The following is a 25,955-nucleotide window of genomic DNA, read 5'->3' as shown; positions in this document are numbered from 1 at the left end:
CGGTTTCACTACGACTGCATATATCCGATTTTATGGTGTTCATCGTGTTTCCAGGTTTTAAATCATTAAGTTAGCATATCATATAGATATATAAAATGTGCTTAGTTGATTTTAAAAGTCAAGTTAGAAGGATTAACTTTTGTTTGCGAACAAGTTTAGAATTAACTAAACTATGTTCTAGTGATTACAAGTTTAAACCTTCGAATAAGATAGCTTTATATGTATGAATCGAATGATGTTACGAACATCATTACTACCTCAAGTTTTCTGGATAAAACTACTGGAAATGAGAAAAATGGATCTAGCTTCAAAGTATCCTTGGATGGCTTGAAAGTTCTTGAAGCAGAATCATGACACGAAAACAGTTCAAGTAAGATTTTCACTCGAAATAAGATTGTTATAGTTGTAGAAATTGAATCAAAGTTTGAATATGAATATTACCTTAAATTAGAAAGATAACCTACTATAAATAACAAAGGTTCCTTGATCTTAGATGATTACTTGGAATAGATTAGAAAGCTTGGAAGTAGACTTTTAAACTTGGAAGTATTCTTGATTTTTATGAAACTATACTTATGGAATTTATAAAGAACACTTAGAACTTGAAGATGGAACTTGAGAGAGATCAATTAGATGAAGAAAATTGAAGAATGAAAGTGTTTATAGGTATTTTTGGTCGTTGGTATATGGATTAGATATAAAGGATATGTAAGTTTGTTTTCATGTAAATAAGTCATGGATGATTACTAATATTTTTTTAATTTTATGAGATATTTCATGCTAGTTGCCAAATTATGGTTCCCACATGTGTTAATTGACTCACATGGACTACTAAGAGCTGATCATTGGAGTGTATATATCAATAGTACATACATCTAAAAGCTGTGTATTGTACGAGTACGAATACGGGTGCATACGAGTAGAATTGTTGATGAAACTGAATGAGGATGTAATTGTAAGCATTTTTGTTTAGTAGAAGTACTTTGATATGTGTCTTGAAGTCTTTAAAAAGTGTAAGAATACATATCAAAACACAATATGTATATACATTCTAATGGAGTCGTTAAGTCTTCGTTATTCGTTACATGTAAGTGTTGTTTTGAAACCTTTAAGTTAACGATCTCAATTAATTTTGTTAACCCAATGTTTATTATATCAAGTGAGATGTTAAATTATTATATTATCATGATATTATGATGTATGAATATCTCTTAATATGATACATACATTAAAATATCGTTACAACGATAATCGTTACATATAAGTCTCGTTTCGTAATTCTTGAGTTAGTAGTCTTGTTTTTACATATGTAGTTCATTGTTAACACACTTAATGATATATTTAAATATCATTTTATCATGTTAAATATAGTGTATCAATATCTTAATATGATACGTATGTATTTAGTAGACGTTATCATAACGATAATCGTTATATATATCATTTCGAGTTTCTTAACTTAGTAATCTCATTTCTTATGTATATCACACATTGTTAATATACTTAGTGAGATACTTACTCATCATAATCTCATATCAACCATATATATATGTCTATATATACCACAACATGTAGTTTTTACAAATTTGTAACGTTCGTGAATCGCCGGTCAACTTGGGTGATCAATTGTCTATATGAAACTTATTTCATTTAATCAAGTCTTAACAAGTTTGATTTCTTAACATGTTGGAAACATTTAGTCATGTAAATATCAATCTCAATTAATATATATAAACATGGAAAAGTTCGGGTCACTACAGTACTTACCCGTTAAATAAATTTCGTCCCGAAATTTTAAGCTGTTGAAGGTGTTGACGAATCTTCTGGAAATTTAGTCATGTTGAAGGTGTTGAAGGTGAACTCGGGTCCTCTACGAGCATTCCATCGAACCTTAACAATCGGTATCTTGTTTTTCTTAAGTCTCTTAACCTCACGATCCATTATTTTGACGGGTTCTTCAATGAATTGAAGTTTTTCATTGATTTGGATTTCGTCTAACGGAATAGTGAGATCTTCTTTAGCAAAACATTTCTTCAAATTCGAGACGTGGAAAGTGTTAGGTACAGTCGCGAGTTGTTGAGGTTGCTCCAGTTGGTAAGCTACTGGTTCGACACGATCTATAATCTTGAATGGTCCAATGTACCTTGGATTTAGTTTCCTCCGTTTACGAAATCGAACAACGCCTTTCCAAGGTGAAACCTTAAGCATGACTATTTCTCCAATTTCAAACTCTATATGGTTTTCAATCGTTGTTGAATTTGGATGATTTTCTCGGTAGTTTCTTGTATTATCTCCGGACCCGTAATCTGTCTATCCCCCACTTAATTCCAACAAATTAGAGACCTACACTTTCTACCATAAAGTGCCTCAAACGGCGCCATCTCAATACTAGAATGATAACTGTTGTTGTAGGAAAATTCTACTAATGGTAGGGGTCGATCTCAACTGTTTCCGAAATCAATAACACATGCTCGTAGCATGTCTTCAAGCGTTTGTATCGTCCTTTTGCTCTGCCCATCAGTTTGTGGATGATAGGCAGTACTCATGTCTAGACGAGTCCCCAATGCTTGTTGCAATGTGTGCCAGAACCTTGAAACAAATCTACCATCCCTATCAGAGATAATAGAGACGGGTATTCCATGTCTGGAGATAACCTCCTTCAAATACAATCGCGTCAACTTCTCCATTTTGTCATCTTCTCTCATTAGCAGGAAGTGTGCTGACTTGGTAAGACGATCAACTATTACCCAAATAGTATCATAACCACTTGCAGTCCTTGGCAATTTAGTAATGAAATCCATGGTAATGTTTTCCCATTTCTATTCCGGGATTTCAGGTTGTTGTAGTAGACCAGATGGTTTCTGATGTTCAGCTTTGACCTTAGAACACGTCAAACATTCTCCTACATATTTAGCAATATCGGCTTTCATACCCGGCCACTAAAAGTGTTTCTTGAGATCTTTATACATCTTCCCCGCTCCGGGATGTATTGAATATTTGGTTTTATGTGCTTCCTTAAGTACCATTTCTCTCACATCTCCAAACCTTGGTACCCAAATTCTATTAACCCTATATCGGGTTCTGTCTTCCCGAATATTAAGATGTTTCTCTGATCCTTTGGGTATCTCATTCTTCAACTTTCCTTCTTTTACAACCCCCTGTTGCGCCTCCTTTATTTGAGTAGTAAGGTTAGTACGAATAATTATATTCAAAGCTTTTACCCGTATAGGTTCTCTGTCCTTTCTACTCAAAGCGTCGGCTACCACATTCGCCTTCCCCGGGTGGTATCGAATCTCAAAATCATAATCATTCAACAGTTAATCCACCTGCATTGAATAATTCCTCCAAGTCTTTAATGCAAAAACAACAGCACCCAATTCCAAATCGTGAGTTGTATAATTTTGCTCGTGAATCTTCAATTGTCTAGACATATAAGCAATCACCTTTCTTCGTTGCATTAATACACAACCGAGACCTTGCTTTGATGCGTCACAATAAATCACAAAATCATCATTCCCTTCAGGAAATGACAATATAGGTGCCGTAGTTAGCTTTTTTTTTTTCAATAACTGAAACGCCTTCTCTTGTTCATCCTTCCATTCAAATTTCTTCCCTTTGTGCGTTAATGCAGTCAAGGGTTTTGCTATTTTGGAGAAATCTTGGATGAATCTTCTGTAGTAACCAGCCAATCCTAAAAATTGACGTATATGCTTCGGAGTTTTTGGGGTTTTCCACTTTTTAACATTTTCGATCTTTGCCGGGTCCACCTGGATACCTTCTTTGTTCACTATATGACCGAGGAATTGAACTTCTTCCAACCAAAATGCACAGTTTGAAAACTTAGCGTACAGTTTTTCTTTCCTCAATACTTCTAGCACTTCTCTCAAATGTTCTTCGTGCTCTTGATCATTCTTTGAGTAAATAAGTATGTCATCGATGAAAACAATGACAAACTTGTCAAGATATGGCCCACACACTCGGTTCATAAGGTCCATGAACACAGCTGGTGCGTTAGTCAATCCAAACGGCATAACCATAAACTCGTAATGACCATAACGCGTCCTAAAAGCAGTTTTTAGAATATCATCCTCCTTTACTCGCATTTGATGATATCCAGAACGTAAATCGATTTTCGAATAAACTGACGAGCCTTGTAGTTGATCAAATAAGTCGTCAATTCTCGGCAGTGGATAACGGTTTTTGATGGTAAGTTTATTCAACTCTCTGTAGTCAATACACAACCTAAATTTACCATCCTTCTTCTTGACAAACAAAACAGGAGCTCCCCATGGTGATGTGCTTGGTCGAATGAAACCACGTTCTAATAGTTCTTGCAGTTGGCTTTACAGTTTTTTCATCTCGCTGGGTGCGAGTCTGTAAGGAGCACGAGCTATTGGTGCAGCTCCTGGTACAAGATCTATTTGAAATTCAACAGATCGATGTAAAGGTAGTCGCGGTAATTCTTTCGGAAATACATCAGGAAATTCTTTTTCGACGAGAACATCATTGATGCTCTTTTCTTCAGTTTGTACTTTCTCGACGTGTGCTAGAACAACATAGCAACCTTTTCTTATTAGTTTTTGTGCCTTCAAATTACTAATAAGATGTAGCTTCGTGTTGCCCTTTTCTCCGTACACCATTAAGGGTTCTCCTTCTTCTCGTACAATGCGAATTGCATTTTTGTAGCATACGATCTCTGCTTTCATCTCCTTCAGCCAGTCCATGCCAACTATTACATCAAAACTCCCTAACTCTACTGGTATCAAATCAATCTTAAATCTTTCACTACCCAGTTTAATTTCTCGATTCCGGCATATATAATCTGCTAAAATTAATTTACCGTTTGCTAATTCAAGTAAAAATTTACTATCCAACAGTGTCAATGGACAACTTAATTTAGCACAAAAATCTCTACTCATATAGCTTCTATCCGTACCCAAATCAAATAAAACGTAAGCAGATTTATTGTCAATAAGAAACGTACCCGTAACAAGCTCCGAGTCTTCCTGTGCCTCAGCCGCATTAATATTGAAAACTCTTTCGCAGCCTTGTCCATTCGTGTTCTCCTGGTTCGGGAAATTTCTAATAATGTGGCCCGGTTTTCCACATTTATAACAAACTACATTGGCATAACTTGCTCCATCATTACTCGTTCTGACACCATTTGTTCCTTTCGTTCTGTTAACCCCTGGTCCATAGACCTCACACTTCATCGCGCTATGACCATTTCTTTTACACTTGTTGCAAAATTTGGTGCAGAACCCCGAGTGATACTTTTCACACCTTTGGCATAGCTGCTTCTGATTGTTGTTGTTTTTACGGTTGTTATTGTTGTTGGGATGATTGTTGTAGTTGTTGTTGTTGTTGTTGTTGTTGTTGTTGTTGTTGTTGTTGTGCCGTTTGTTATAGTTGCGATTGTTGGGATAGTTGTTGTTGTTTTGGTGACTCTTATCACCGTTTTCCTCCCACTTTCTTTTGACTAGCTTCATGTTGGCCTCTTCGGCCGCCTGTTCTTTAATTCTTCCCTCAATATGGTTCACTAGTTTGTGAGCCATTCTACATGCCTTTTGTATGGAGGCAGGCTCGTGTGAACTTATATCTTCTTGGATTCTCTCCGGTAACCCTTTTACAAACACGTCGATCTTCTCTTCCTCATCTTCGAACGCTCTCGGACACAATAGGCACAATTCTGTGAATCGTCTTTCGTACGAAGTAATATCGAATCCCTGTGTTCGTAACCCTCTAAGTTCTGACTTGAGCTTATTGACCTCGGTTCTGGGACGGTACTTCTCGTTCATCAAGTGCTTGAATGCTGACCACGATAGCGCGTAAGCAGCATCTTGTCCCACTTGCTCTAGATAGGTATTCCACCATGTTAACGCAATACCTGTGAAGGTATGCGTAGCATACTTCACTTTGTCTCCTTCAGAACACTTACTTATGGCAAATACCGATTCAACTTTCTCGGTCCACCGTTTCAATCCGATTGGTCCTTCGGTCCCATCAAATTCTGAAGGTTTGCAGGCAGTGAATTCCTTGTAGGAGCATCCTACACGATTTCTTGCACCGTTAGCTGTATTGCTAGATTTAGAGTTATTGTTGGTATGTAGCGCGACCTGTACTGCGGCTATGTTTGAAGCAAGAAAGGCACGAAATTCCTCTTCGCTCATATTCAAGGTGTGTCGAGTAGTCGGTGCCATTTCCTTCAAAATAGTCAAATGAAAAAAGTTAATCATACAGAATATTAAGAGTAGTCAATAGTATCTCATAGCATAATATGAACTCATTTATAAAAGCTTTTTCTTCATATTAGCGTTTTATAAGTTTATATTCGGGTACTACCTACCCATTAAGTTCATACTTAGTAGCTAATATACAATTTAACTACTACAATTCCATATGAAAAACTGATTATAATAATATATCACATACAAATATTCTTCAAACTTACAACTTCGCTATATTACATATAACATGAAATATAGTACACTATGATACATGACAGTTTTGAAGATAAATCTAGTTAATACGCAAGTTGTTCAGCAAAGGAAATAAAGACACGTAATTCATAAGTCCAGAAAAAGTCTTGCATTCTGGTTTTACTAAGACGACTTCCCATCCTTGGTCTTGTGGAAAATAACCGTTATGACCATTGGCTAGGCAGCATGTTGTAATGTCGTCAAAAGGACGAGGGTTTCGTAATGTCCAACAGCCCCGTAATAATCTAAAAACCTTGTTTCTCACCCCAACTACTGAATCCGTCACTTGTGGGAAAGTTTTATTTAAAAGCTGCAATCTGATGTTCTTTTTCTCACTTTGGTAAGAAGCGAACATCACTAACCCATAAGCATAACATGCTTCTTTATGTTGCATGTTAGAAGCTCTTTCTAATTCACGAAATCCTATGTTGGGATATGTTGAGTCAAAATAGGTTCTTAACCCGTAGCGTAAAATTGCATTTGGGTTCCCCGCATTTAATGCTTTAAAGAAAACACGGCGTAACTTACGATCTCCCCAATGTGATATACCCCACCTATCAAAGGAAAGCCTTTTATAAACTAAGGCATTTCTGGAAATTCTTTCAAATGTTTGACAAGTTAATTTCGCCATAACTAAATGTGATGATGAATTCTGACTGACTCTAGACAAGATTTCCTCAATCATATCCTCTGGTAGGTCTTCTAAAATATTCGGTTGTCTACCCTTAGCGTCCATTTTGTTTTTATACTGTATAATAGACAAGGATTAGATTCGTAATAACAAACAATACAAGCAATTTTTACATAGAACATAAAAGTACAAGCACACTATAATACATTTATTACACAACATGCTCACACCCCTCTAATCTGAATCACTGGTTTCTTCTTCTTCGAACTTAGTTCTTTTTCCTAATTTTCTAGGGATATATGATGTTCCTCTAATACGAGCCGTCATTTTCCACATTGGTTTAGAAAAACCTGGTGGTTTAGAGGTTCCCGGGTTATTGTCACGATATTGAAAATACGGGTGTTGACGGTACATATAAAGTTCATCGGGGTCGGAATCAGATTTCTCTATTTTGATGCCTTTTCCCTTATTATTTTCTTTTGCCTCATTAAATTGGGTCGGGGTAATTTCTATAACATCATCGGAATCCTCATCAGGATCCGATTCATCAGAAAATTGGTAATTTTCCCAATATTTTGCTTCTTAGCGGAAACACCATTGACCATTATTAACTTTGGTCCATTGGTTGAGGATTTTCTTTTATTTGACCGGTTTTCTGTGGTTCCTACTATTTCCCCCTCCGGAACCTCTTCTTCTTCCGGTTCCTCTTCTTCCGGTTCCGTTTCCTCTTCTTCCGGTTCTTCGGGAACTTGTGAATCTTGCCAATATATATTCGACTCTTCGTTATTATTAGGTGAGTCAATGGGATTTGTGCTAGAGGTAGACATCTATCACACAATATCAAACATGTTAAGAGATTAATATATCACATAATATTTACATGTTAATAATATATAGTTTCCAACAAAAATGTTAAGCAATCATTTTTAAAGAAAACACGGTCGAAGTCCAGACTCACTAATGCATCCTAACAAACTCGATAAGACACACTAATGCAAATTTTCTGGTTCTCTAAGACCAACGCTCGGATACCAACTGAAATGTCCCGTTCATATTGATTATAAACGTTCCATATTAATTGATTTCGTTGCGAGGTTTTGACCTCTATATGAGACGTTTTTCAAAGACCGCATTCATTTTTAAAACAACCATAACCTTTATTTTATCAATAAAGGTTTTAAAAGCATTACGTAGATTATCAAATAATGATAATCTAAAATATACTGTTTACACATGACCATTACATAATGGTTTACAATAGAAATATATTACATCGATATATGTTTCTTGAATGCAGTTTTTACACAATATGATACAAACATGGACTTCAAATCTTGTCCTTATTTTAGTATGCAATAGCGGAAGCTCTTAGTATTCACCTGAGAATAAACATGCTTTAAACGTCAACAAAAATGTTGGTGAGTTATAGGTTTAACCTATATATATCAAATCGTAACAATAGACCACAAGATTTCATATTTTAATACACATCCCATACATAGAGATAAAAATCATTCATATGGTGAACACCTGGTAACCAACATTAACAAGATGCATATATAAGAATATCCTCATCATTCCGGGACATCCTTCGGATATGATATAAATTTCGAAGTACTAAAGCATCCGGTACTTTGGATGGGGTTTGTTAGGCCCAATAGATCTATCTTTAGGATTCGCATCAATTTAGGTGTCTGTTCCCTAATTCTTAGATTACCAAACTTAATAAAAAGGGGCATATTCGATTTCAATAATTCAACCATAGAATGTAGTTTCACGTACTTGTGTCTATTTTGTAAATCATTTATAAAACCTGCATGTATTCTCATCCCAAAAATATTAGATTTTAAAAGTGGGACTATAACTCACTTTCACAGATATTTCCTTCCTCGAAAATAAGACTTAGCCGTGGATCGATTCACGAACCTATATAAATATGTACATATATATTAAAGTATGATCAAAATATAATTACAACCATTTTTATTATGTTTTAAAGGTTTGAGTGTATTAAGTCAGTTGTCCTCGTTAGTAACCTACAACTAGTTGTCCACAGTTAGATGTACAGAAATAAATCGATATATATATTATCTTGAATCAATCCATGACCCAGTGTATACACGTCTCAGGCTAGATCACAACTCAACGTATATATATTTTTGGAATCAACTTCAACCCTGTATAGCTAACTCTAACATTACTGCATATAGAGTGTCTATGGTTGTTCCAAATAATATATATACATGGGTCGATATGATATGTCAAAACATTTGCATACATGTCTATGGTATCCCAAGATTACATAATATATTAGATTACATGTATAATACAATATAAGTTAGCTAGGATATGATTTGTATAGATTTGTTAAACATTTCCCGTAGCTAAAAAGATAAAAAATATCCAATCTTGTTTTACACATAACTTCTTCATTTTAAATCCGTTTTGAGTGAATCAAATTGCTATGGTTTCATATTGAACTCTAATTTAAGAATCCAAACAGAAAAAGTATAGGTTTATTGACAGAAATTTAAGTTACATGTCAATTACTAAAGAGGTAGTCATTTCCGTCGAAAGAACGACATCTTGATGACCATTTTGAAAAACATACTTTCACTTTGAGTTTAACCAAGATTTTTGGATATAGTTTCATGTTCATATGAAAAATCATTTTCCCAGAAGAACAACTTTTAAATCAAAGTTTATCATAGTTTTTAATTATCCAAACCAAAACAGCCTCCGGTTTCACTATGACGGCATATATCCGATTTTATGGTGTTCATCGTGTTTCCAGGTTTTAAATCATTAAGTTAGCATATCATATAGATATAGAACATGTGTTTAGTTGATTTTAAAAGTCAAGTTAGAAGGATTAACTTTTGTTTGCGAACAAGTTTAGAATTAACTAAACTATGTTCTACTGATTACAAGTTTAAACCTTCGAATAAGATAGCTTTATATGTATGAATCGAATGATGTTATGAACATCATTACTACCTCAAGTTTTCTGGATAAAACTACTATAAATGAGAGAAATGGATCTTGCTTCAAAGGATCCTTGGATGGCTTGAAAGTTCTTGAAGCAGAATCATAACACGAAAACAGTTCAAGTAAGATTTTCACTCGAAATAAGATTGCTATAGTTGTAGAAATTGAATCAAAGTTTGAATATGAATATTACCTTGAATTAGAAAGATAACCTACTATAAATAACAAAGGTTTCTTGATCTTAGATGATTACTTGGAATGGATTAGAAAGCTTGGAAGTAGACTTGCAAACTTGGAAGTATTCTTGATTTTTATGAAACTATACTTATGGAATTTATGAAGAACACTTAGAACTTGAAGATGGAACTTGAGAGAGATCAATTAGATGAAGAAAAATGAAGAATGAAAGTGTTTTTAGGTGTTTTTTGTCATTGGTATATGGATTAGATATAAATGATATGTAATTTTGTTTTCATGTAAATAAGTCATGAATGATTACTAATATTTTTGTAATTTTATGAGATATTTCATGCTAGTTGCCAAATGATGGTTCCCACATATGTTAGGTGACTCACATGGGCTACTAAGAGCTGATCATTAGAGTGTATATACCAAGAGTACATACATCTAAAAGCTGTGTATTCTACGAGTACGAATACGGGTGCATACGAGTAGAATTGTTGATGAAACTGAACGAGGATGTAATTGTAAGCATTTTTATTAAGTAGAAGTACTTTGATATATGTCTTGAAGTCTTTCAAAAGTGTAAGAATACATATCAAAACACAACATGTATATACATTCTAATGGAGTCATTAAGTCTTCGTTAGTCATTACATGTAAGTGTTGTTTTGAAACCTTTAAGTTAACGATCTCAATTAATGTTGTTTACCCAATGTTTATTGTAGTGACCCGAACTTTTACATGTTTATATATATATATATATATATATATATATATATATATATATATATATATATATATATATATATATATATATATATATATATATATATATATTAAATGAAATTGTTATTTACATGATTAAGTGTTTCCAACATATTAAGCAATCAAACTTGTTAAGACTTGATTAATTGAAATAGGTTTCATATAGACAATTGACCACCCAAGTTGACCGGTGATTCACGAACGTTAAAACTTGTAAAAACTATATTATGAAATATATATCGTTATATATATAGTTAACATGATATTATGATAAGTAAACATATAATTAAGTATATTAATAATGAACTACATATGTAAAAACAAGACTACTAACTTAATGATTTTGAAACGAGACATATATGTAACGATTATCGTTGTAACGACATTTAATGTATATATATCATATTAAGAGATATTCGTACATCATAATATCATGATAATATAATAATTTAAAATCTCATTTGATATTATAAACATTGGGTTAACAACATTTAACAAGATCGTTAACCTAAAGGTTTCAAAACAACACTTACATGTAACGACTAACGATGACTTAACGACTCAGTTAAAATGTATATACATGTAGTGTTTTAATATGTATTCATACACTTTTGAAAGACTTCAAGACACTTATCAAAATACTTCTACTTAACAAAAATGCTTACAATTACATCCTTGTTCAGTTTCATCAACAATTCTACTCGTATGCACCCGTATTCGTACTCGTACAATACACAGCTTTTAGATGTATGTACTATTGGTCACCTAATACATGTGGGAACCATCATTTGACAACTAGCATGAAATATCTCATAAAATTACAAAAATATGAGTAATCATTCATGACTTATTTACATGAAAACAAAATTACATATCCTTTATATCTAATCCATACACCAACGATCAAAAACACCTACAAACACTTTCATTCTTCAATTTTCTTCATCTAATTGATCTCTCTCAAGTTCTATCTTCAAGTTCTAAGTGTTCTTCATAAATTCTACAAGTTCTAGTTTCATAAAATCAAGAATACTTCCAAGTTTGCTAGATTACTTCCAATCTTGTAGAGTGATCATCCAACCTCAAGAAATTTTTCTTATTTACAGTAAGATATCTTTCTAATACAAGGTAATACTCATATTCAAATTTTGATTCAATTTCTATACCTATAACAATCTTATTTCGAGTGAAAATCTTACTTGAACTGTTTTCGTGTCATGATTCTGCTTCAAGAACTTTCAAGCCATCCAAGGACCCTTTGAAGCTAGATCCATTTTTCTCATTTCCAGTAGCTTTATCCAGAAAACTTGAGGTAGTAATGATATTCATAACATCATTCAATTCATACATATAAAGCTATCTCATTCGAAGTTTTAAACTTGTAATCACTAGAACATAGTTTAGTTAATTCTAAACTTGTTCGCAAACAAAAGTTAATCCTTCTAACTTGACTTTTAAAATCAACTAAACACATGTTCTATATCTATATGATATGCTAACTTAATGATTTAAAACCTGGAAACACGAAAAACACCGTAAAACCGGATTTACGCCGTCGTAGTAACACCGCGGGCTGTTTTGGGTTAGTTAATTAAAAACTATGATAAACTTTGATTTAAAAGTTGTTCTTTTGGGAAAATGATTTTTCTTATGAACATGAAACTATATCCAAAAATCATGGTTAAACTCAAAGTGGAAGTATGTTTTCTAAAATTGTCATCTAGACGTCGTTCTTTCGACTGAAATGACTACCTTTACAAAAATGACTTGTAACTTATATTTCCGACTATAAACCTATACTTTTTCTATTTAGATTCATAAAATAGAGTTCAATATGAAACCATAGCAATTTGATTCACTCAAAACGGATTTAAAATGAAGAAGTTATTGGTAAAACAAGATTGGATAATTTTTCTTGTTGTAGCAACGTGAAAATTGGTAACAAATCTATATTAATCATATCCTAGCTAACTTATATTGTATTATACATGTATTCTAATATATTATATAATCTTAGGATACCATAGACACGTATGCAAATGTTTTGACATATCATATCGACCCATGTGTATATATTATTTGAAACAACCATAGACACTCTATATGCAGTAATGTGGGAGTTAGCTATACAGGGTTGAGGTTGATTCCAAAAATATATATTCTTTGTGTTGTGATCTGGCTTGAGACGTGTATACACTGGGTCCTGGATTGATTTAAGATAATATATATCAATTTTTTTCTGTACATCTAACGTTGGACAACTAGTTGTAGGTTACTAACGAGGACAGCTGACTTAATGAACTTAAAACATCAAAATGTATTAAAAGTGTTGTAAATATATTTTGAACATACTTTGATATATATGTACATATTTGTTATAGGTTCGTGAATCGACCAGTGGCCAAGTCTTACTTCCCGACGAAGTAAAAATCTGTGAAAGTGAGTTATAGTCCCACTTTTAAAATCTAATATTTTTGGGATGAGAATACATGCAGGTTTTATAAATGATTTACAAAATAGACACAAGTACGTGAAACTACATTCTATGGTTGAATTATCGAAATCGAATATGCCCCTATTTATTAAGTCTGGTAATCTAAGAATTAGGGAACAGACATCCTAATTGACGCGAATCCTAAAGATAGATCTATCGGGCCTAACAAGCCCCATCCAAAGTACCGGATGCTTTAGTACTTCATAATTTATATCATGTCCGAAGGAGGATCCCGGAATGATGGGGATATTCTTATATATGCATCTTGTTAATGTCGGTTACCAGGTATTCACAATATGAATGATTTTTATCTCTATGTATGGGATGTATATTGAAATATGAAATCTTGTGGTCTATTGTTACGATTTGATATATATAGGTTAAACCTATAACTCACCAACATTTTTTGTTAACGTTTTAAGCATGTTTATTCTCAGGTGATTATTAAGAGCTTCCGCTGTCGCATACTTAAATAAGGACAAGATTTGGAGTCCATGCTTGTATGATATTGTGTAAAAACTGCATTCAAGAAACTTATTTCGTTGTAACATATTTGTATTGTAAACCATTATGTAATAGTCGTGTGTAAACAGGATATTTTAGATTATCATTATTTGATAATCTACATAAAGCTTTTTAAACCTTTATTGATGAAATAAAGGTTATGGTTTGTTTCAAAATGAATGCAGTCTTTGAAAAACGTCTCATATAGAGGTCAAAACCTCGCAACGAAATCAATTAATATGGAACGTTTTTATTCAATAAGAACGAGACATTTCAGTTGGTATTTGAGCGTTGGTCTTAGAGAACCAGAGTTTTGCATTAGTGTGTCTTATCGAGTTTGTTAGGATGCATTAGTGAGTCTGGACTTTGGCCGTGTTTACTTGAAAAATGATTGCTTAACAAATTTTGTTGGAAACTATATATTTTTAACATGTGAATATTATGTGATTTTGCATTAGTGTGTCTTATCGAGTTTGTTAGGATGCATTAGTGAGTCTGGACTTCGACCGTGTTTACTTGAAAAATGATTGCTTACCAAATTTTGTTGGAAACTATATATTTTTAACATGTGAATATTATGTGATATATTAATCTCTTAACGCGTTTGATATTATGTGATAGATGTCTACCTCTAGAACAAGTCCCATTGACTTACCTAATAATAATGAAGAGTCAAATGTAAATTGGAATGATTCGTGGACTGATTCACAAGTTCCCGAAGAGGAACCGGAAGAAGAGGAGGAACCGGAAGAAGATTCGGAACCGGAAGAAGAATCGAAACCGGAAGAAGAAATAGAACCAGTAGGGGAAATAATAAAACGGTTAAGTAGAAGAAAATCCTCAACCAACCGACCAAAGTTAATTATGGTCAATGGTGTTTCTGCCAAGGAAGCAAAGTATTGGAAGGATTACCAATTCTCCGATGAATCGGATCCCGACAAGGATTCCGATGATGTTATAGAAATTACCCCAACACAATTTAATAAGGCAAAAGAGAACAATAAGGGAAAGGGTATAAAAATAGAGAAATTTGATTCCAAACCCGATGAACTTTATATGTATCATCAACACCCGTATTTCTTAAGTTGTGATAATAACCCGGGAACCTCTAAACCACCAGGTTTTTCTAAACCAATGTGGAAAACGACGGCTCGTATTAGGGGAACATCATATATCCCTAGAAACTTGGCAAAACGAACCAAAACCGAAGAAGAAGAAATGAGCGAGTCGGAATAAGATAGTTGTATTCGTGTGGTGTAATATATGTAATATAGTGTGCTTATGCTTTATGATATATGTAAAAATTGCTTGTATTAATAAGTATTTTTTTTATGAATCTAACTCTTGTCTATTTTACAGTATAAAAACACAAAATGGATAGACAACCCAATATTTTAAGAGACCTACCCGGACACATGATTGATGAAATCTTGTCTAGAGTCGGTCAGAATTCCTCGGCACAACTATTTAAGGCGAGATCAGTTTGTAAGACATTCGAAGAACGTTCCAAGAATGCCTTGATTTATAAAAGGCTTTCGTTCGAAAGATGGGGGATATCACATTGGGAAATCCATAAGTTACGATGTGTTTACTTTGACGCATATATTGCGGGGAACCCAAATGCTATTTTATGCAACGGGTTAAAGAATTATTTTGACTCAATATATCCGAATATAGGACTTCGTGATTTAGAAAAAGCGGCTAACATGCAACATAAAGAAGCATGTTATGCTTACGGGTTAGTAATGTTCGCTTCTCACCAAAGTGAGAACTAGAACATCGTGTTACAACTATTAAACAAAACGTTCCCACAAGTGACGGAGTCGGTAATTGGGGTAAGAAATGAGGTTTTTAGGTTATTACGAGACTGTTGGTCATTACGTAACCTTCATCCTTTTGACGACGTTACAACATATTGTCTTACTATCGGTCACAACGGTTATGTTTCACAAAACCAAGGATGGGAAGTGATATTAGTAAAACCAGAATGCATGACTTGTTTCTGGACGTATGAATTACGTGTCTTTATTGCCTTTGCTGAACGCCTTATTTATTAACTAGAATTATCTTTGCAACTACTTTGTATCAAAGTTTTATGTGCTATATTTCATGCTATATGTAAAAAAAAAAGCGGTATTGTAAGTTTGCAAGTTATTGTATAAAGGTTTGAATATGATATTATTTTTTTGTGATTAGTTTTTCATATAGAATTGTAGTAGTTTAAATGGTATGTTAGCTACTAAGTATGAACTTAACGGGTAGGTACTACCCGAATTAAAGAGTATAAAATGCTAATATGAAGAAAGAGCTATTATAAATAAGTTCATATTACGCTACGAAATACTATTAACTACTCTTGATATTCTATATGATTAACTCGTTTCATTTGACTATTTTGAAGGAAATGGCACTGACTACTCGACACACCTTGAATATGAGCGAAGAGGAATTTCTTGCCTTTCTTGCTTCAAACATAGCCGCAGTACAGGCTGCGCTACATACCAACAATAACTTTGGATCTAGTAGTATAGGAAATCATGTAGGATGCACCTACAAAGAATTCACTGCCGGCAAACCTTTGGAATTTGATGGAACCAAAGGATCGATCGGATTGAAACGGTGAACCGAGAAGGTCGAATCGATGTTTTCCATAAGTAAGTGTACTAAAGAGGACAAAGTGAAGTACGCTACGCATACCTTCACAGGTTCTGCGGTAACATGGTGGAATACCTATCTAGAGCAAGTGGGACAAGATGATGCTTACGCACTACCGTGGTCAGCATTCAAGCACTTGATGAACAAGAAGTACCATCCCAGAACCGAGGTCAATACGCTCAAGACAGAACTTAGAGGGTTACGAACCCAAGAATTTGATATTACCACGTACGAAAGACGATTCACAGAATTATGCCTATTGTGTCCGGGAGTGTTCGAAGATGAGGAAGAGAAGATCGACGCGTTTATGAAAGGATTACCGGAAAGAATCCAAGAAGATATAAGTTCACACGAGCCCGCCTCCATACAACAGGCATGTAGAATGGCTCACAAACTAGTGAACCAGATTAAAGAAAGAATTAAAGAACAGACTACTGAAGAGGCCAATGTGAAGCAAGTCAAAAGAAAGTGGGAGGAAAATGGTGATAAGAATCACCAATACAACAACAACAGCAATTACAACAATAATCGCAACAACTATCCCAACAATCGCAACATCAATCGCAACTACAACAAACGGCCCAACAACAACAACAACAACAATGACAACAACAACAACAACAACAACAACAACAATAACAACAACAACAACAACAACAACAACTGCAACTACAACAATCATCCCAACAACAATAATAACCGCAACAACAACAACAATCAGAAGCAGCTATGCTAAAGGTGTGAAAAGTATCATTCGGGGTTCTGCACCAAATTTTGCAACAAGTGTAAAAGAAATGGTCATAGCGCGGCGAAGTGAGAGGTCTACGGACCAGGGGTTAACAGAACGAAAGGAACAAATGGTGTCGGAACGAGTAATGGCGGAGCAAGTAGTGTCGGAGCAAGTTATGCCAATGTAGTTTGTTATAAATATGGAAAACCGGGCCACATTATTAGAAATTGCCCGAACCAGGAGAACACGAATGGACAAGGCAGCGGAAGATTTTTCAATATTAATGCGGCAGAGGCACAGGAAGACCCGGAGCTTGTTACGGGTACGTTTCTTATTGACAATAAATCTGCTTACGTTTTATTTGATTCGGGTGCGGATAGAAGCTATATGAGTAGAGATTTTTGTGCTAAATTAAGTTGTCCATTGACGCCTTTGGATAGTAAATTTTTACTCGAATTAGCAAATGGTAAATTAATTTCAGCAAATAATATATGTCGGAATCGAGAAATTAAACTGGTTAGCGAAACATTTAAGATTGACTTGATACCAGTAGAGTTAGGGAGTTTTGATGTGATAATCGTTATGGACTGGTTGAAAGAAGTGAAAGCAGAGATCGTTTGTTACAAAAATGCAATTCGCATTATACGAGAAAAAGGAAAACCCTTAATGGTGTACGGAGAAAAGGGCAACACGAAGCTACATCTTATTAGTAATTTGAAGGCACAAAAACTAATAAGAAAAGGTTGCTATGCTGTTCTAGCACACGTCGAGAAAGTATAAACTGAAGAAAAGAGCATCAATGATGTTCCCGTCGCAAAAGAATTTCCCGATGTATTTCCGAAAGAATTACCGGGATTACCACCACATCGATCCGTTGAATTTCAAATAGATCTTGTACCAGGAGCTGCACCAATAGCTCGTGCTCCTTACAGACTCGCACCCAGCGAGATGAAAGAACTGCAAAGCCAATTACAAGAACTTTTAGAGCGTGGTTTCATTCGACCAAGCACATCACCGTGGGGAGCTCTTGTTTTGTTTGTCAAGAAGAAAGATGGTACATTCAGGTTGTGTATCGAATACCGAGAGTTGAACAAACTTACCATCAAGAACCGCTACCCACTACCGAGAATCGATGACTTATTTGATCAACTACAAGGCTCGTCTGTTTATTCAAAGATTGACTTACGTTCCGGGTATCATTAAATGCGGGTGAAAGAAGATGATATTCCAAAGACTGCTTTCAGAACACGTTACGGTCATTACGAGTTTATGGTCATGCCATATAGTTTAACTAATGCACCAGCTGTGTTCATGGACCTTATGAACCGAGTATGTGGACCATACCTTGACAAGTTTGTCATTGTTTTCATTGATGACATACTTATTTACTCAAAGAATGACCAAGAACACGGTGAACATTTGAGAAATGTGTTAGAAGTATTGAGGAAGGAAGAATTGTACGCTAAGTTTTCAAAGTGTGCATTTTGGTTGGAAGAAGTTCAATTCCTCGGTCACATAGTGAACAAAGAAGGTATTAAGGTGGATCCGGCAAAGATAGAAACTGTTAAAAAGTGGGAAACCCCGAAAACTCCGAAACACATACGCCAGTTTTTACTAGCTGGTTACTACAGAAGGTTCATCCAAGACTTTTCCAGAATAGCAAAACCCTTGACTGCATTAATGCATAAAGGGAAAAAATTTGAGTGGAAGGATGAACAAGAGAAAGCGTTTCAGTTATTGAAGAAAAAGCTAACTACGGCACCTATATTGTCATTGCCTGAAGGGAATGATGATTTTGTGATTTATTGTGACGAATCAAAGCAAGGTCTCGGTTGTGTATTAATGCAACGAACGAAGGTGATTGCTTATGCGTCTAGACAATTGAAGATTCACGAACAAAATTATACGACGCATGATTTGGAATTAGGCGCGGTTGTTTTTGCATTAAAGACTTGGAGGCACTACTTATATGGGGTCAAAAGTATTATATATACCGACCACAAAAGTCTTCAACACATATTTAATCAGAAATAACTGAATATGAGGCAGCGTAGGTGGATTGAATTGTTGAATGATTATGACTTTGAGATTCGTTACCACCCGGGGAAGGCAAATGTGGTAGCCGACGCCTTGAGCAGGAAGGACAGAGAACCCATTCGAGTAAAATCTATGAATATAATGATTCACAATAACCTTACTACTCAAATAAAGGAGGCGCAACAAGGAGTTTTAAAAGAGGAAAATTTAAAGGATGAAATACCCAAAGGATCGGAGAAGCATCTTAATATTCGGGAAGACGGAATCCGGTATAGGGCTGAAAGGATTTGGGTACCAAAATTTGGAGATATGGGAGAAATGGTACTTAGAGAAGCTCATAAAACCAGATACTCAATACATCCTGGAACGGGGAAGATGTACAAGGATCTCAAGAAACATTTTTGGTGGCCGGGTATGAAAGCCGATGTTGCTAAATACGTAGGAGAATGTTTGACGTGTTCTAAGGTCAAAGCTGAGCATCAGAAACCATCAGGTCTACTCCAACAACCCGAAATCCCGGAATGGAAATGGGAAAACATTACCATGGATTTCATCACTAAATTGCCAAGGACTGCAAGTGGTACTATTTGGGTAATAGTTGATCGTCTCACCAAATCAGCACACTTCCTGCCAATAAGAGAAGATGACAAGATGGAGAAGTTAGCACGACTATATTTGAAGGAAGTCGTCTCCAGATATGGAATACTAATCTCTATTATCTCTGATAGGGATGGCAGATTTATTTCAAGATTCTGGCAGACATTACAGCAAGCATTAGGAACTCGTCTAGACATGAGTACTGCCTATCATCCACAAACTGATGGGCAGAGTGAAAGGACGATACAAACGCTTGAAGACATGCTACGAGCATGTGTCATTGATTTCAAAAATAGTTTGGATCGACATCTACCGTTAGCAGAATTTTCTTACAACAACAGCTACCATTCAAGCATTGAGATGGCGCCATTTGAAGCACTTTATGGTAGAAAGTGCAGGTCTCTGATTTGTTGGAGTGAAGTGGGGGATAGATAGATTACGGGTCCGGAGATAATACAAGAAACTACCGAGAAGATCATCCAAATTCAACAACAGTTGAAAACCGCCCAAAGTCGACAAAAGAGCTACGCTGACATTAAAAGAAAAGATATAGAATTTGAAATTGGAGAGATGATCATGCTTAAAGTTGCACCTTGGAAAGGTGTTGTTCAATTTGGTAAACGAGGAAAATTAAATCCAAGGTATATCGGACCATTCAAGATTATTGATCGTGTCGGACCAGTAGCTTACCGACTTGAGTTACCTCAACAACTCGCGGCTGTACATAATACTTTCCACGTCTCAAATTTGAAGAAATGTTTTGCTAAAGAAGATCTCACTATTACGTTAGATGAAATCCAAATCAACGAAAAACTTCAATTCATCGAAGAACCCGTCGAAATAATGGATCGTGAGGTTAAAAGACTTAAGCAAAACAAGATACCAATTGTTAAGGTTCAATGGAATGCTCGTAGAGGACCCGAGTTCACCTGGGAATGAGAAGATCAGATGAAGAAGAAATACCCGAATTTATTTCCAGAAGATACGTCAACACCTCCAACTGCTTAAAATTTCGGGACGAAATTTATTTAACTGGTAGGTACTGTAGTGACCCGAACTTTTCCATGTTTATATATATATTAAATGAAATTGTTATTTACATGATTAAGTGTTTCCAACATATTAAGCAATCAAACTTGTTAAGACTTGATTAATTGAAATAGGTTTCATATAGACAATTGACCACCCAAGTTGACCGGTGATTCACGAACGTTAAAACTTGTAAAAACTATATGATGACATATATATCGTTATATATATAGTTAACATGATATTATGATAAGTAAACATATCATTAAGTATATAAATAATGAACTACATATGTAAAAACAAGACTACTAACTTAATGATTTTGAAACGAGACATATATGTAACGATTATCGTTGTAACGACATTTAATGTATATATATCATATTAAGAGATATTCGTACATCATAATATCATGATAATATAATAATTTAAAATCTCATTTGATATTATAAACATTGGGTTAACAACATTTAACAAGATCGTTAACCTAAAGGTTTCAAAACAACACTTACATGTAACGACTAACGATGACTTAATGACTCAGTTAAAATGTATATACATGTAGTATTTTAATATGTATTCATACACTTTTGAAAGACTTCAAGACACTTATCAAAATACTTCTACTTAACAAAAATGCTTACAATTACATCCTCGTTCAGTTTCATCAACAATTCTACTCGTATGCACCAGTATTCGTACTCGTACAATACACAGCTTTTAGATGTATGTACTATTGGTATATACACTCCAATGATCAGCTCTTAGTAGCCCATGTGAGTCATCTAACACATGTGGGAACCATCATTTGGCAACTAGCATGAAATATCTCATAAAATTACAAAAATATGAGTAATCATTCATGACTTATTTACATGAAAACAAAATTACATATCCTTTATATCTAATCCATACACCAACGACCAAAAACACCTATAAACACTTTCATTCTTCAATTTTCTTCATCTAATTGATCTCTCTCAAGTTCTATCTTCAAGTTCTAAGTGTTCTTCATAAATTCTACAAGTTCTAGTTTCATAAAATCAAGAATACTTCCAAGTTTGCTAGATTACTTCCAATCTTGTAGAGTGATCATCCAATCTCAAGAAATCTTTCTTATTTACAGTAAGATATCTTTCTAATACAAGGTAATACTCATATTCAAATTTTGATTCAATTTCTATAACTATAACAATCTTATTTCGAGTGAAAATCTTACTTGAACTGTTTTCGTGTCATGATTCTGCTTCAAGAACTTTCAAGCCATCCAAGGATCCTTTGAATCTAGATCCATTTTTCTCATTTCCAGTAGCTTTATCGAGAAAACTTGAGGTAGTAATGATGTTCATAACATCATTCGATTCATACATATAAAGCTCTCTTTTTCGAAGGTTTAAACTTGTAATCACTAGAACATAGTTTAGTTAATTCTAAACTTGTTCGCAAACAAAAGTTAATCCTTCTAACTTGAATTTTAAAATCAACTAAACTCATGTTCTATATCTATTTGATATGCTAACTTAATGATTTAAAACCTGGAAACACGAAAAACACCGTAAAACAGGATTTACGCCGTCGTAGTAACACCGCGGGCTGTTTTGGGTTAGTTAATTACACCGGATTTATGTACCACCACATTAGCAGTAAACTTACTAGCAAATTCATTATTCATTAACTTAAGTTTATCTCCGAAAAACCATTATAATTGTTCATTAAAGTCCTATCATATACCCATCCGCATCTTGTAAAGAGAACTGCCATACCAAATACCGAGAAATCAACAATCAGTACTTTGAAAACTCACAGCATATCTACATCAACAGTTATATGTATGACATTTATTTCTTAGAATTATGATCTCTCATTCTGAAATTCTAAAAAGCACTCAGTCACAAATCAATACTCTGAATGTTGAAAAAGCTGAATGAAGCAGCAGAAACCATAGACAATCGTAAACGACCTTAATCATCGGAAGTTTGATGATAAAGAATAGTATGTTGGAAAAGTTCAGAAAAGTTGGAACTGGAAAAAGGATTGAGCTAACCACGAAGGAGACCAAGGACAAATACAAGGGTCAAACCCTATATTCAAAGAATTCAGGTAATTCTGAATCTGATGAAATCTTTAGTGAATATCTTGCTCCGTACTCATGTTAAAACCTTGCAGAAAATCTTCCTTCATCAACCATCGAACTTAGAAATTCCAAAATATCATCATAAATATCTTCGATAATTTTTGAAGATATTTTCATAAATATTCTCGTCCAAAATTATTATCTCTTCACGCTATCAGTGTTACATCATATAGAAACTGTTAGTTTCTATATTCTGTAAACTTTCGAGTCTAAAATATGAATGTTTTTGAAGTAGTGTTGGGAACTGATGCACGAGTTAGTATAATATAATGACACTTGATCAACGTGATTATATTACAGTAAGTCATGTTGAGTTTCTAATGAAACGTGATGATGGTTCACAGTAGATCATACCGTCATCATGTGTCATGTTACATAACTCTTCATTTTACATAACTTCTGAACATATCAAGAAAATGTATTCTTGATGGATCTATCTTCCGTGATGTTGATAAATTTGAAAATCAAATCGTGCTATCACGTTCTTTCCTACTTAGAACATTAGGATCATTCGAAACTCCATACCTATGAATTCTGGAACATTATTCGCTTGATATAAAGTCGGGAAGAGAAAACAAAATAATGAAGATCTGAAATAAAAATGGGAGTATAAATCACAGTAAATTGGAGAGAGTATTAACTGTGGATGTCAATGATTACAGAAGGACAGAAGCAGAGACATCGAAATATAAAGAAAGATATAAAACTCAACAACAACTCAGAAATTTCAAATCGTGGATATTAATACGAATAGCAATATAAAGACACGGTATAATTAAGAATAGTAACACCCCAAGGTAATAGTAGAAGTAAACAGATTCTTCTAGTGGAAGATTGAAAAGAAGGATGACAGAAAAGATAATTAGAAAAATATCAAGGATTAGAACGGGATTAAGCATTTTCACAATCTTTTGGATGTATGAACTAAGAAGGAAAGTGTAGGAATAGTGAGGATAATGGAACGGCTGAGTTAAATTTATAATGGAAAAATCAGACAAAGAAATCAAGTCAGATCACCGTATTTAATTATAGAAATCTCAATTTCCTTACTCGCCGAAGAATCAGATCTTATAGATTTCCAAGATTTTCCTTCAAATCCCTTGAATTCCGGAATTCAACCCTGACTCTGTCGGAAGTTAAGATGAATCTTTACTTTCCTATTTCACTCTTTGGTAATAGCTTCATTCGTGCTCTTCGAATAATCGAATTATTTTATCTGTATTATTCAATAATGATAAAACTTTATTTATCAGCTTTTATGTCAGAAAAACATATTTAATGTTAGCCATGACGACCTCACTCAAATTTCGGGACGAAATTTCTTTAACGGGTAGGTACTGTGATGACCCGGGAATTTCCGACTAAATTTAAACTTAATCTTTATATGTTTCCGACACGATAAGCAAAATCTGTAATGTTGAATCTCAAAAACTTTGAATTATGTTCATATAATCATTTTACCCTTTTGACTGTGCCCGACGATTCACGAATCATTGTGTGTAAGTAAATATGTAAATAAAAAATATTAATATAAAAGTGTATATATGATATTTTGAGTTAATAAAATAAACTTTAATCAATTAGAATTAAACATATAGAATAATAAACAATTAAGTATTTATATAACTGTATACATGATATTATTTTGAATCAATATATATAGGATTTTTATTAATAATTATGATTATATAGTAATATATATAAAATGTATAAATAATAAAACGTATATTATCATATAATATATAATATTGATAATTAAATGTAATTACAAGTTAAAAATATATATGTTATAATATTATTATTACTACTTTTATTATTACTAATATCAAAACTATTATTATTATCATTATCATTATTAAACCTAATCATTTTCATTATTAAAGATTATTATTATAATAACTAATATTATTATTATTATTATTTTTATTAAAATTATTATTTTTAGTATAATTATAATTATTAATTATTAATAACAATTATATAAAGATCTTACGTACTATTTTGGGAATCAATTTAGTTGCACATCGTAATCATACTAAAAGCATTTTGCTTTAACCGTACAAATTGATTCCAATTGATTCAATAACAAACAAGAGTAGTTATAGTCGATGTTATTTTTTTCTTCTGACAGGATATTGATGTCGAACGAAATCAAACTACAAAACAAGTTCCATTGTGTTAAATTAGCTGTAGTAATATCTGGTTAATCTTTATATAACCTTCTAATAATACAAATCGAAGAAAAGGAGAGGAAATTGAAAACAGAAAAATTACATTCAAACTTTTAAAGAACTTTCACTACAACACCATACTTCTTCTCTTTCTTTGTGATTAATCAAACGAAACCACCATTAACAAACATGAACTCTTGCTCACCTTATCTGTTTCTGTCGAGGAGAAGAATCTCACCCTCGATCACCACTTTTCCCCATCTCTCTTCTCTCTCTCTTGAACTTCAACATAAACCTCCACCATCATTGAACTACCACCCTATGTCACCACCACTCTAGTTTCAGTTACCTATCGAACTCTTCTACTTCAGCTTTGTCTTCCACGATCATCAAACCACTGCAATCACTATCAAGACTGCAACCGCCAATTTGTTAAATTATTACAACTACTGCTACTGCTGTAAATTTCTGCTCGCGTCTAACCACCTTCATACACCATCGGCTACCACCTCCTTTACCATTAACATGAATCACCAAGATCACTGCCACTATAAACAC

Source organism: Rutidosis leptorrhynchoides, chromosome 6 (genome assembly GCF_046630445.1).
Source record: "Rutidosis leptorrhynchoides isolate AG116_Rl617_1_P2 chromosome 6, CSIRO_AGI_Rlap_v1, whole genome shotgun sequence".
Taxonomy (NCBI): Eukaryota; Viridiplantae; Streptophyta; class Magnoliopsida; order Asterales; family Asteraceae; genus Rutidosis; species Rutidosis leptorrhynchoides.
This window is presented reverse-complemented; position numbering follows the sequence as displayed.